Raw genomic sequence first — 12150 nt, forward strand, 5'->3', positions numbered from 1 at the left:
AATCAACAATAGAGTACAATCATTTCTTAACCTAAATCTTTCTCTTCAAGTACTGTAGTTGTGATTGTTTCGAAATAATTATATAAAAATAATCTTTTATTTAAAATTATTAAAATGAGAATAATAAAGTTTTATTGTTTACATATTTATGGTTATTATAGTCAAATTATAAGAAAGTAATAATTCGAATGTTGAACTTTTGTGAAAAAAGTTTACAATAGTATTAGAAAATTGACTCCATTAATTGTTGCGTTAGAAGTTACTGTTAGTTGTAAAATAATACATTGCGAGAAACTACGAGTATTTATTTACATCTTCTCTACTAGTGTATTAAACTAAAAACGTCAGGGCAATCAAAAAAACAATAATTTTATTATGTTCTTGTTACAAGAATTCCCATTATAAAATTTATAAACATTTTTTGATCACCCTCTACTTTGATTTAATCATTTACGTAGTGTATGTACAGGTTTCAAGTGTAGTGTTACAGTTCTTGGAAATACTCTACCTACGTTAACCAAAAACTACCGTGTTAAATGTACGTTTATTTCTGTTGCAGAATGGCGATACTACAAATAAATTACTGACCCATTCACATGATATTGTCATGAAAGTTACCGGTACATATACTGTTCATGTTGAATACTTTACCGGTATTTAATGTTATTTGGAAATAGAGATCCAGTGATTTTCAGAAACCTATATAAAAGTTTACTGTTTTGATTGAACTGAGTCATAAAAAAAAAAAGATAAAACTATAAGGAAATGTGTTATATTCAGACTATAATGAGTAATAAGTATTTATACACTATTTTTGATGTCTAATACTGATAACCTAAGAAAATGGAATATGGTTGGTCAAATGAAACAAATTGGAAAAAAAATGTACCAATGCAAGAAACAATATTGTCACACTTTTGACACATTTACTAAAATTTATATTCGGCTGAAATAAGTGAAAAGATTACATATGCTGGTGTTTAAAGTTATTTGGAAATAGAGATCCAGTGATTTTCAGAAACCTATATAAAAGCTTACTGTTTTGATTGAACTAAGTCATAAAAAAAAAGATAAAAGTAGGCCTATAAGGAAATATATTATATTCAGACTATAATGAGTACCGGTAATAAGTATTTATAGGCTATTTTTGATGTCTAATATTGATAACCTAAGAAAATGGAATATGATTGGTCAAATGAAACAAATTGGAAAAAATAACTGTACCAATGTAAGAAATAATATTGTCACACTTTTGATATATTTACTAAAATTTGTATTTCGCTGAAGTAAGTGAAAAGATATGAAGTTTCATAAACCATGTTAAAATATATTAGAGTGGCTAAAGAGGCAAATTATTTATTTATGAAACAAGAGAAATCAGCAGGAGAAGACAATAATGAGGGGGAGGAGAAAAAGAAAACGAGGCTGTGGTGAGAAAAAGGACGAAATAAGCAATAGAAGAAGAGAAAAAAGGATCACACGGAGGGAAAGAGGAGAGAATATAAAATGACCATGATGGCGATGATGATGATGATGGTGATGATGATGGAGATAACAATGGCTACAATTATTGTAGAGAAAATATGTGTAGGAATGATGGTTGCAGAAATGTTAATAATTATGGAGATGATTGTTGTGAAGACTATTATTATTATTATTATTATTATTACTATTATTATTATTATTGTGCATCAGTTATTCATAGATTTCAAAAAGGCATATGACTCGGTTAAGAGAGAAGTCTTATATAATATTCTTATTGAATTTGGTATTCCAAAGAAACTAGTACGATTAATTAAAATGTGTCTCACTGAAACGTACAGCAGAGTTCGTATAGGTCAGTATCTGTAAGATGCATTTCCAATTCACTGTGGGCTAAAGCAAGGAGATGCACCATCACCTTTACTTTTTAACTTTGCTCTAGAATATGCCATTAGGAAAGTCCAGGATAACAGAGAGGGTTTGGAATTGAACGAGTTACATCAGCTGCTTGTCTATGCGGATGACGTGAATATGTTAGGAGAAAATCCACAAACGATTAGGGAAAACACGGGAATTTTACTGGAAGCAAGTAAAGAGATAGGTTTAGAAGTAAATCCCGAAAAGACAAAGTATATGATTATGTCTCGTGACGAGAATATTGTACGAAATGGAAATATAAAAATTGGAAATTTATCTTTTGAAGAGGTGGAGAAGTTCAAATACCTGGGAGCAACAGTAACAAATATAAATGATACTCGGGAGGAAATTAAACACAGAATAAATATGGGAAATCCCTGTTATTATTCGGTTGAGAAGCTTTTATCATCCAGTCTGTTGTCAAAAAATCTGAAAGTTAGAATTTATAAAACAGTTATATTACCGATTGTTCTTTATGGTTATGAAACTCTCACTTTGAGAGAGGAACATAGGTTAAGGGTGTTTGAGAATAAGGTGCTTAGAAAAATATTTGGGGCTAAGAGGGATGAAGTTACAGGAGAATGGAGAAAGTTACACAACACAGAACTGCACACATTGTATTCTTCACGTGACATAATTAGGAACATTAAATCCAGACGTTTGAGATGGGCAGGGCATGTAGCACGTATGGGCGAATCCAGAAATGCATATAGAGTGTTAGTTGGGAAGCCGGAGGGAAAAAGACTTTTAGGAAGGCCGAGACGTAGATGGAAAGATAATATTAAAAAAGATTTGAGGGAGGTGGGATATGATGGTAGAGACTGGATTAATCTTGCTCAGGGTAGGGACCAATGGCGGGCTTATGTGAGGGCGGCAATGAACCTCCAGGTTCCTTAGAAGCCAGTAAGTAAGTAAGTAATATTAGAATATCCAACAGATATTGAATCCCGATTCATTTGATATGAAGCCATCAGAAGAATGGTGTATGACTGACTGTTCCTTAAAAATTTAACAAAACAAGTCAGTATTTAACTCAGTTCAAGCTTAAATTTAAATTTAACACAACACTGAATCTCTTGTGAAGTACCGTAAACTGGGGTTACTTTGAACACAGAGGAAACTTTAAACATTTTTTTCAGAAAATCATATTTAGGTTTCTATATGCTGCACCTGTTATAGATGGAGGTAAATTATCATAAAAATCATTCTCATTCCAAATTTACCTCCATCGAACAAGTGTAGCATCTAGAAACCTAAATATGATTTTCTGAAAAAAATGTTCAAAGTTTCCTCTGTGTTCAAAGTAACCCCAGTTTATGGTAGTTCCAAATATTAATGTACCGGTAATGAATTATTCATTTTCAAATTAATATATTTTATTTGAAGGTATCTCCATTCTTATACATGTAATTAGATATTCTGTAGGAACTAAGACGAATATTTATTTGAAACAAAAATGAAACTTAGTACAGTTCTCAGTAGAAACATTCGGTGCTGGTGGATAAATGCATTCATTGTTGGCAGGACTTCTGTTTTTATTTGGTTATGTCATGCTCACTTACCTAATACCGAGGTGAACGGTTATCCACTTGTGTTGATTCAGCCAACAACCTGAGCATCATCCAAACTAGAGAGCAATGCAGTTAAATGCCATTCGCTATTATCTGTAAGCATCTTGCTTTAGTTCTTGAAAAGTGACATCAACATGCAAACGTCATTCCTTTTCATATCATAAGCAAAAATGAAAAGCTTGGTGAAAGTCTCTCTGATGTTTTTGCGTTTATCTTTCGAGACATAATGTCTTCTGACATAAAATCTTTGACACAAACTCTATACAGTAGCTAGAAGTTGGAAGAGCTTTATCTAACGTTGTATATCACACATAAATAATATAATTATCACACTTTGGAGATAATCTGCATTACAAATAATATCTTTTCTATGCTCTAAAATGAAATATTAAAGTACTGGTATTCTAAATGTCATCAATGCCACTGAATTATAATTTATGAAGTTGGATGTGTATTTTCTACGTAATTCTATTCTCTTACTTAATCAAGTTTGTGAAATAATATACAGTTCTGTGATTTCTTTAGTTTCTTAGTAGGCCTACTGTACTCCAACCATGAGAAAGTCTCCAGGAAATGAAACGAAGCGGGGTGATGCTGTGAATGAATGTTGATGTCATAAGATGTCATAAGGTCACACACTGGGTACTCGTATCTCTATTGGCTATCTCTCAAAGCACAAACCATAACACTGATATACACATTTTTATACTATCCTAGTTACAAAATTAGATCATTGTTAATCCCCTGGTCTTTTAATCCCTCCATACAGGAAATAACATATGCAGGAGAGTGTATGTTTTTTAAACTGACGTTATAACTCTAATATTATCTATCTACTTCGCTCCAATACATGACGCAATAGTAAGCACATTCCTTTCACGGTTTATCTCCTGGTTGGAGAACAGTACCGGTACATAAATTAATTCGAAATTAATTTAACAATGTAATGTGCATAATTAATAATTTTATGCGTTTAAAAATTGTAGTTTAATATTGTAATATTAAAATGCTAATATATTACATTTTTATTATTTAGCTTACAAGTTATAAAATTTATTACTTGAAAACATTTTAACTGTATAATTAGGGTTATCCCGCAAAATATGATGTCTTGTGTACAGAGTTGCCAGATTCTCTCATCAGGAATCAAGGACAAGTGACGGTACTGCATTCCTACCTTAACATGACTATACATTTTAATTAATTTAATTTGCAATATAACTGATTTTATTCGTTTTATGTATTTCAACTAATTATATAGGACCTAAACTTTTAATTTTGTTACATTTTTGTTAGATTATTAAATTTCCTTTCAATTATTGGCAAGTTTTTCGAAAAATATTGTCATGTTACAGTCTGATCTATACAGAAAAAAAATGCATGATATTGTGTTCAAATTCTGTCAGTAATAAATCAACTTCCAAAGAAAGTAAAGGATAAAGATGGTACTGCATAATACATGCTACAGTATTATCATTTATTTTTCAATACAACCCGATAGGAGGCACTATGCAGCGTTGACGACATTAAACATAGGTTGTATACGGTCTTGAAAAAATGAATAAGGAGTTTTTAAAAATAATTTTATGTAAATGAGAGAAAAATTATATTTTTCCAATTTTGTTACATTCTGGGACAAATAACTCAATCCAGGACACAAGACACACCATTAAAATCCAGAACAATCCCGGGAAATCTAGAACATCTGGCAACCCTGCTTGTTATATTATTCTTTAACAATATAGCATCATACAGAAAATCTTCTCTAATATAATTGTATGGTGTTCAAAATGTAGTACAATTTTCACTCACTCACTCACTGTCTCTACAGGCATTTTAAGACCTTGGTCTCCATTACAACTTTCGCTCACTCTGCTCAGTTTCGTGTCCTTCCTCCTCCAGCTTTGTACTCCCATACAATACAGGTCTTATTCCACATCCTTTAACCCATTAGTTTCCAAAGTGAGGTCGCAACCTCCTAGAGGATCGTGTAAAAAGATGATTTATAAAATAAAAAAACCCTTAACATACCGTACATTTATTTTATATTTAAAAAAACATGAAGTTAAACAATGCTGAACATAAAACAAAAAAAAAATGTTTTAATTGTTATAAAGTACGAAATAATTAATGGGAAGAACATCTAGGCCTATGTCTATTTCTCAGAAATTATCTTCTCAAATCTGAACTCTGGTAGGCCTATTCAATACACACAAAGCGATATTTTCTTGTTGAGGGAGATTTCTCGTCGTTTTTTAAAATAGGAATCATAGACGAAAAACTTGCCTTGTATGAATACGATGTTGAATATGTCAAAAGAATTTAAAAGCTTCTTTTCCAAGCTCGAGGTAATGTTTCATTCTTTTAATCCGAGACTGGTCTACAGTCTGGCACAAAAAAGTCTATACTTATTTTCTTGAAAGATTAGACATGACAGTTAAGTGGCCGAGCTTGAAACTACAGTGCCATGTTGCCAATATGGACTACCACGCTGCCAGCTGATGGAAGCTAGCAATAGTCGTTAAGGTATATGTACACCCACAAAACGCAAAAAATGATGAAAAATTAAAATTTTCAAAATATTTTTTATAATTAATTTTTTATTCTAAAACTTTGCAATTAATGGAGGTCATAGATACATCCTTCCCCCTTGTATTCAAATTTAATTTAAATAGTTCGTGTGAGTGGCACTAGAGAGTAGCTCAGACGTGTTGGTTCAGACTTTTATCGTGCAGGTATACAGGCCCTCATTCCAAGGTGGCATAAGGCAGTTGAAAGGTGCGGGTATTATGTGGAAAAGTGACGTATTGTTCCTGAAGAATGAAAATAGCAAAGCTGTAGAATAAAAATGTAATTTTTAAATAAATATTGTGGATTACTTTTGGAGTGATCCTCGTATAAGTCAATCCCCTCGTCCAACTTTGCTTGTAAACTAAACTTCTTTCTAGTCCCAAAATAAATGCATAGATATGAGGGCATGATCATTAAATTGAAAACACGTTTTTACATAATGAAGTAATTTATAATCTTTTACTGTTAGTCATAAAACTTTAAAATTTGTGTGTCAGTGATGTTGTATGTCATTTTAATAAGAGTCCAAAAGGAGAAATTAAAATTGTGAGGAGGATGAGCATAAACCCTGGGACAAACACCATCGCAGGATTTGTTGCATCAATGGAAAATAAGGACAAAAATGCCAAAAAAACATTCAACACCTGAAGTTAAAACAAGGAGGAGGTATTTGAGAGGCAGAAAGAAGCTGAAACAGGACCGACATGAAGCTGTTTAAGGGGTGAAATATGATAATGCTGTCTTCTAGGCTCTGAAAGTTTGTGGTTCATGTCCTGTAAATAGTAATTTTAGAATATTTAATTCTTTTAAACATGATATCTCAGTTAAATATGGTGATACCAAGAAGATATTGGTGTCATTTTGAAGATTGAAATATCCCCTAGTGCCTGACAATGAGTAAAATAACATTAATGTAGTTAATAATTTTAGACATCGGATTTTTAGGCTATAATAGGATAGCTTGCAACAATTTTATGTAAAAATGCCTAAATGTATGCAACACGAGAAACTTTCGAGCGATTATATTGCCTAAAACTAGGTGCATTAAAGAACGTATGTTTCAGCATACGCTAAAAAAGCCAAAAAATCCGATGTCTAAATTATCTATGGATTTTTTACATGATATATGCAACATAAAATATTAGTATAAGTTACATATATGGTAATATTTAATTAATGCAAATGAAAATAAATGTCAGGCACTAAAGAATAGTTTTAGCTATAAAACAGTGAAAAAAATGTGGCTCTATCTTAAAAACTGCATGAGCTATCATGTTTCAAGTTGTACTATGTCAAAATTATAAACAAAATAATTTTTATAAACAATTTAGACATAATTTCAAGGGATTTGTTCACTTCATTCTCTTTCTGGTACCATTCTCAATTGTATAAAAATTTTACAGAACAAAATTATGCAAAACAAAATTTTTTGTATGTAAAGGTGTAAGTATACCTTAAGATGGTTGACGTTAAAACATTCATTGACAATTGACTCGAAGGTAAGAAAACTTTACAAAAATCGACAGAGAATCAAAGACGAAACGTACCAATGCTAACATTGTGTGCACAATAAATGTCGCCAAGAGAGCTATTAAGCACTTGCCACGTGGGAACTATAAGTTTGGCAAATTAACCGTTGTTACCATAGCAACAGGCCTACCACGCTATGCGACATTCAGTTGTTTTTCCGATCGCAACGCTCCTGTCATGTCCCATCTTTAAAAAAAAACAAGTATAATTTCAATATTCGACCAGTAGGTATATATTCCAATGAGTTCTTCTTTTATACATATTATTTTTAGAATTCCAGCCAGTTGAACGCAATCATCTAAAAGTGGATTCAGTATTCATCTGTGACTATCGTGATTTTGATTTTTTCCGGAAAATATTAAAAAAGACGTTTAAAACTGTACAAACTTGATTGCATGTTCTCGGAAACAAACTCAGTATTTGTTGTATTATGCCATACATAGCTAAATTTTCCACGACTTCTTTAATACACTGAAATAAATACAATTTATTTTTGTCAAGTGATGTCTACTAGAAAACAAGTTTCCTTATAAATCCGCCGATTTTATCTCTTATTTTTATTTTTATCTTATATTAAAATGAGTCTCAGTAAAAGTGGTATAAAGAGAAACGTTCTTACGTTCATGAAACTGAGCAAAATGTTGTTGTTGTTGTTTTCTAATGCCTGGCGTTTGACAATAAAGTCATTTGACCTCTTGCACTCCAATATTTTCCAAAGATATTATCATGACCAGCACTGAAGCACAGTTTTTGAGGTGTTCCGAATCCATTTCTTGGTTTAAGTTGCACAATGGGCAGTTAGGGGACTGATATATTCCAATTCTATGCAGATGTTTGGCCAAACAATCATGGCCTGTTGCCAATCTAAATGCATCTACAGACAATTTTCGTGGTAAATCGGGAATTAACTGTGGATTTTGATGCAGAGAGTTCCATTTTTTTCCTTGGGATTGAGTTATCAAATTTTGTTTGTTGAAGTCTAAGTATGTAGATTTAATAAATCTCTTCACAGAGTAATACGTAGATTTAGTAACAGGTCTGTAAGTAGCAGTGCTGCCCTTCTTTGCTAAAGCATCTGCATTCTCGTTTCCCAGGATTCCACAATGGGATGGTATCCATTGGAATACAATTCTTTTATTGAGTGATATTAATAGAGAGAGCATTTTAGTTATTTCTGCTGTTTGAGATGAAGGTATGTGTTTAGAGACTATTGATAGAATAGCTGCTTTGGAGTCTGACAATATAACTGCATTCATAAATTTATTGATGTGGCATAGAAGATTCCTGAGACTTTCACTTATTGCAATGATTTCACCATCAAAGCTTGTTGTTCCATATCCAAGAGATCTATAAAGTGAGAAGAGACAGCACGTAACACCTGCACCGGCACCTTGTTCTCTGGAGATCAAGGATCCATCGGTGTATAAATGAAGCCAGTTTTGTGGAGGGCACCTAATATTAATTGTCTCTAAAGACAACTGTTTCAGTATTTCAGTGTTTACTTCTGATTTCAGTATTTCTTCTGTTAAATTTAGATTATATTCTAAAATGTAAAATAGGGTATTAGGAACCATTTACAGAAAAAAAAAATCAATATTTTGTCTAAAATGCCATATTTTTCTATAGGCCTCCCTTAAGATGGGGGCGTAGCACAGAGTCACTTTAACTTGCATTAAAGAGTGAACAAAGGTATTTTCTACCAAACCATATACCATTCTCCATTCTATTCAGGAAAGAACTGCGATTTTTTAACATAAGAATAAAACAAAATCAAATTTTTCAGAATATTTACGTAGAAGTTTCGTTAAATCAGTTTCAATCTGTCCTACTACTAACCACTCTTTCACCTTGCACTTCGCGCATTTCTTCTATTCACATTCTCCACCCCCAAAGACACGCAGAAGTACTCTAATTGCGATTGTCGGGCAAATCGCAATATAGCCAACGTAGAAGCTCCGCCCACGACTCTTTCCACTTTTCCCCTACTAGCTCATCAGACACTCTACGTCAGACATGTCAATTGATGCCCACAGGAGCAAGCGCGCGCTTTAAAGCCCAGGAGAACCCGAGTGCTTTACAGCAGAAAGGAAAGAGACAGAAGAAAGAGGTGGCATATGCCGCTTGGTCGAGCTATATTCAGGGATGGCCAGCACTGATTCAATAGATAAAGGGAAGAGAACTTATTAAAACTGTATCCATGTTAATTTTTAGATTTGTCTGAGAAGTATAAGTGCATTATAAGAATGTAGTTTTAATTTAAAATGCTCATTTTTCACAAGTTTGATTTTTTTATTCAAAAGAAATATTTTCTCAAATTTTCGTATAGAAAAGTGAAAATTTCAGGTATAGGCCTGTTTATTTAGTAGCCTTACAGAATGTTTTCGTAAATCTAATATACCGTATATACGTATTACTGAAGATAGTGTATTGAAAATTTTGAAAATATTCGCATGGAAGTTGTTTGTAAGGAAATGAATTAATAAAGCAACTACTGTTACATCATAAGCAAAAGATACATGCCCATGTGTTGTAAAAATGTCAGCTCTATAGCTTCAGCAGATTTCGAGAAAATTATTTAATATTCTGATGATAGGAAGTTGCTCACAATATTACCTTAAAAGCATAATGCGATAAGAGTTTTATTATGTTATATTAGTTACACAGATAGGCTACAGTACCTAGGTAACTTTGCTTTGTACTGTAATATTGTTTTGATTAGTTTATTGATTACTTTTGTAAGGCTAAAGATACCATCAATATAAATTCCAACTTATCATGTCATACACAATCTCTTTCTTTGGAATATCACTTTCTTTATAAATGATGTGTTTCATCCACTTAATACAGTATAATATTATACTACTATGGAATTTCAGTGAATATTCCTTCTTAACTCTCTATTATGTTATTAAGATTTAAAACACAAGTGCAATATTAAGAAATCAGTGTTAGTACTTTTGTTTTACAGAGAATATAGATAATATTAAACAGAAAGAAGCCATATAAAAACGACATAAAATTTCACGTTCCGTTTGGAGTTTGTTTTCTTAATCCAACAGGTTGCTTATTCATATACACAACCCTTCCTCTTTCCATACTTAGCGCTTGCTGCCCGCGCACGACGTCAAGGTCAGAAAAATGCGCTTGCTTTGACATCACTGCTCTACGTGATAGGCGAGCGTTGTGTCGAATGCATATTTCATGTGGGTGGGGTTAACTTCCCCTACTGGCGTTCGCTATATTGCGATTTATCCCGATTGTCTTTGACAGTGAGAGGGCTTGGGTGAATGTTAGTGATGGGAATATTCAAATAAAAAAAAAATGAATTATTCGATTATTGTAAGGTCTTGAGATATATCTCGAATCGTGAACAAGTACAGTATTCGAATAATTTGTTCTGATGGTAGACGTTACGAGAAGTGGAGAATGAGAATAGAAGTAAATAGTATAGATAAGGAAGATCTCGAGAACACCACTTGCTCATCAATTCATCAATTATATACATTCGGCTAACCTCGCCTACAATCATGAGGCTATTGCGTGCAAGAAAGACTTGCTCTTTGTCGGATGTTGCAGATAGCTACAGCAAGCGATTAGAATAATAATAGTACATTATGCAACGAGCCAATAATGGTAGTAATTAAGACACGAGTATGTTTATGAAACGAGCACAAGCGAGTTTCATAATTTTCATACGAGCGTCTTAATTACCATTATAGCCAAGTTTCATACGACTTTTTATGCTCGACCATATTTCTAACTTGAAATTATTCATAAGTATTTATGTTATTCTTATCTGACTGAGGAGCGGAAGTGACCTTGTGCACTACCTCGTAAATTGTGAGATGTGCGCAGACGCGAAAGTATTGATTTTTTCCGAGAATCAAATGTCGACATTGACCTTGATATAATCAAGAGAGTAAAATAAACATTAACCTTGAAATTGAATTAGACATTGAAAAACGATATGACAAATTGAATTTATTTGAATATTATTTACAAATTAACGCTAATTATTATAGTAACTGGACTGACTTTATTTCAAATATTGGTGATTTATTGTGCAATTGGTGAAATGAATTTGCGGGAATGTGCTTTGTGAAAGGCTGGAAGTTGACGGTGAATTGATGTTAATTTGTGTGTTGTTTTTTTCGACTGAGTTTAATATTGTATTTGAGATTTCAATTTTATTTTGGATCGATTCTTCAACATAACCTTCTGCGACAGTATTGGATTTCCAGCCTCTGTGGCATATCCGAGAATAATCGATACTTGCGCTTTCATATTGCTACAATGGTATTTTCTGATTGGTGGAACACATTAACTTTAATGAATAGGTGTACTTTAATGAGGTCCATTAAAGGGCTGCTACCAGGTGTATAATTACTACATTTCGGCATGGTCGAGCATAAAAAAATATAAACTTCTGTGCTTGCACAATACACTGCTGTCACTGCTATCGTTATCGCTGTCATGCTGGGTAAGAGAACTGAGAAGCAAGAACCTGCAGGTGAGTAATCAAATCGTTATTAAAATGATAAAAGACAGTATTCGAGAACTTTTATTCGATTCTTAATAA

The 12150-nt window shown here is 32.7% G+C and overlaps 1 protein-coding gene across 1 annotated transcript in view; it reads right to left on the reverse strand.

The window, feature by feature from the left end:
* Window positions 1-12150, reverse strand: part of LOC138700278 (potassium voltage-gated channel subfamily KQT member 1-like) — a 677493-nt gene that overhangs the window by 84859 nt on the left and 580484 nt on the right. The window lies entirely within an intron of this gene.

Source organism: Periplaneta americana, chromosome 5 (genome assembly GCF_040183065.1).
Source record: "Periplaneta americana isolate PAMFEO1 chromosome 5, P.americana_PAMFEO1_priV1, whole genome shotgun sequence".
NCBI lineage: Eukaryota > Metazoa > Arthropoda > Insecta > Blattodea > Blattidae > Periplaneta > Periplaneta americana.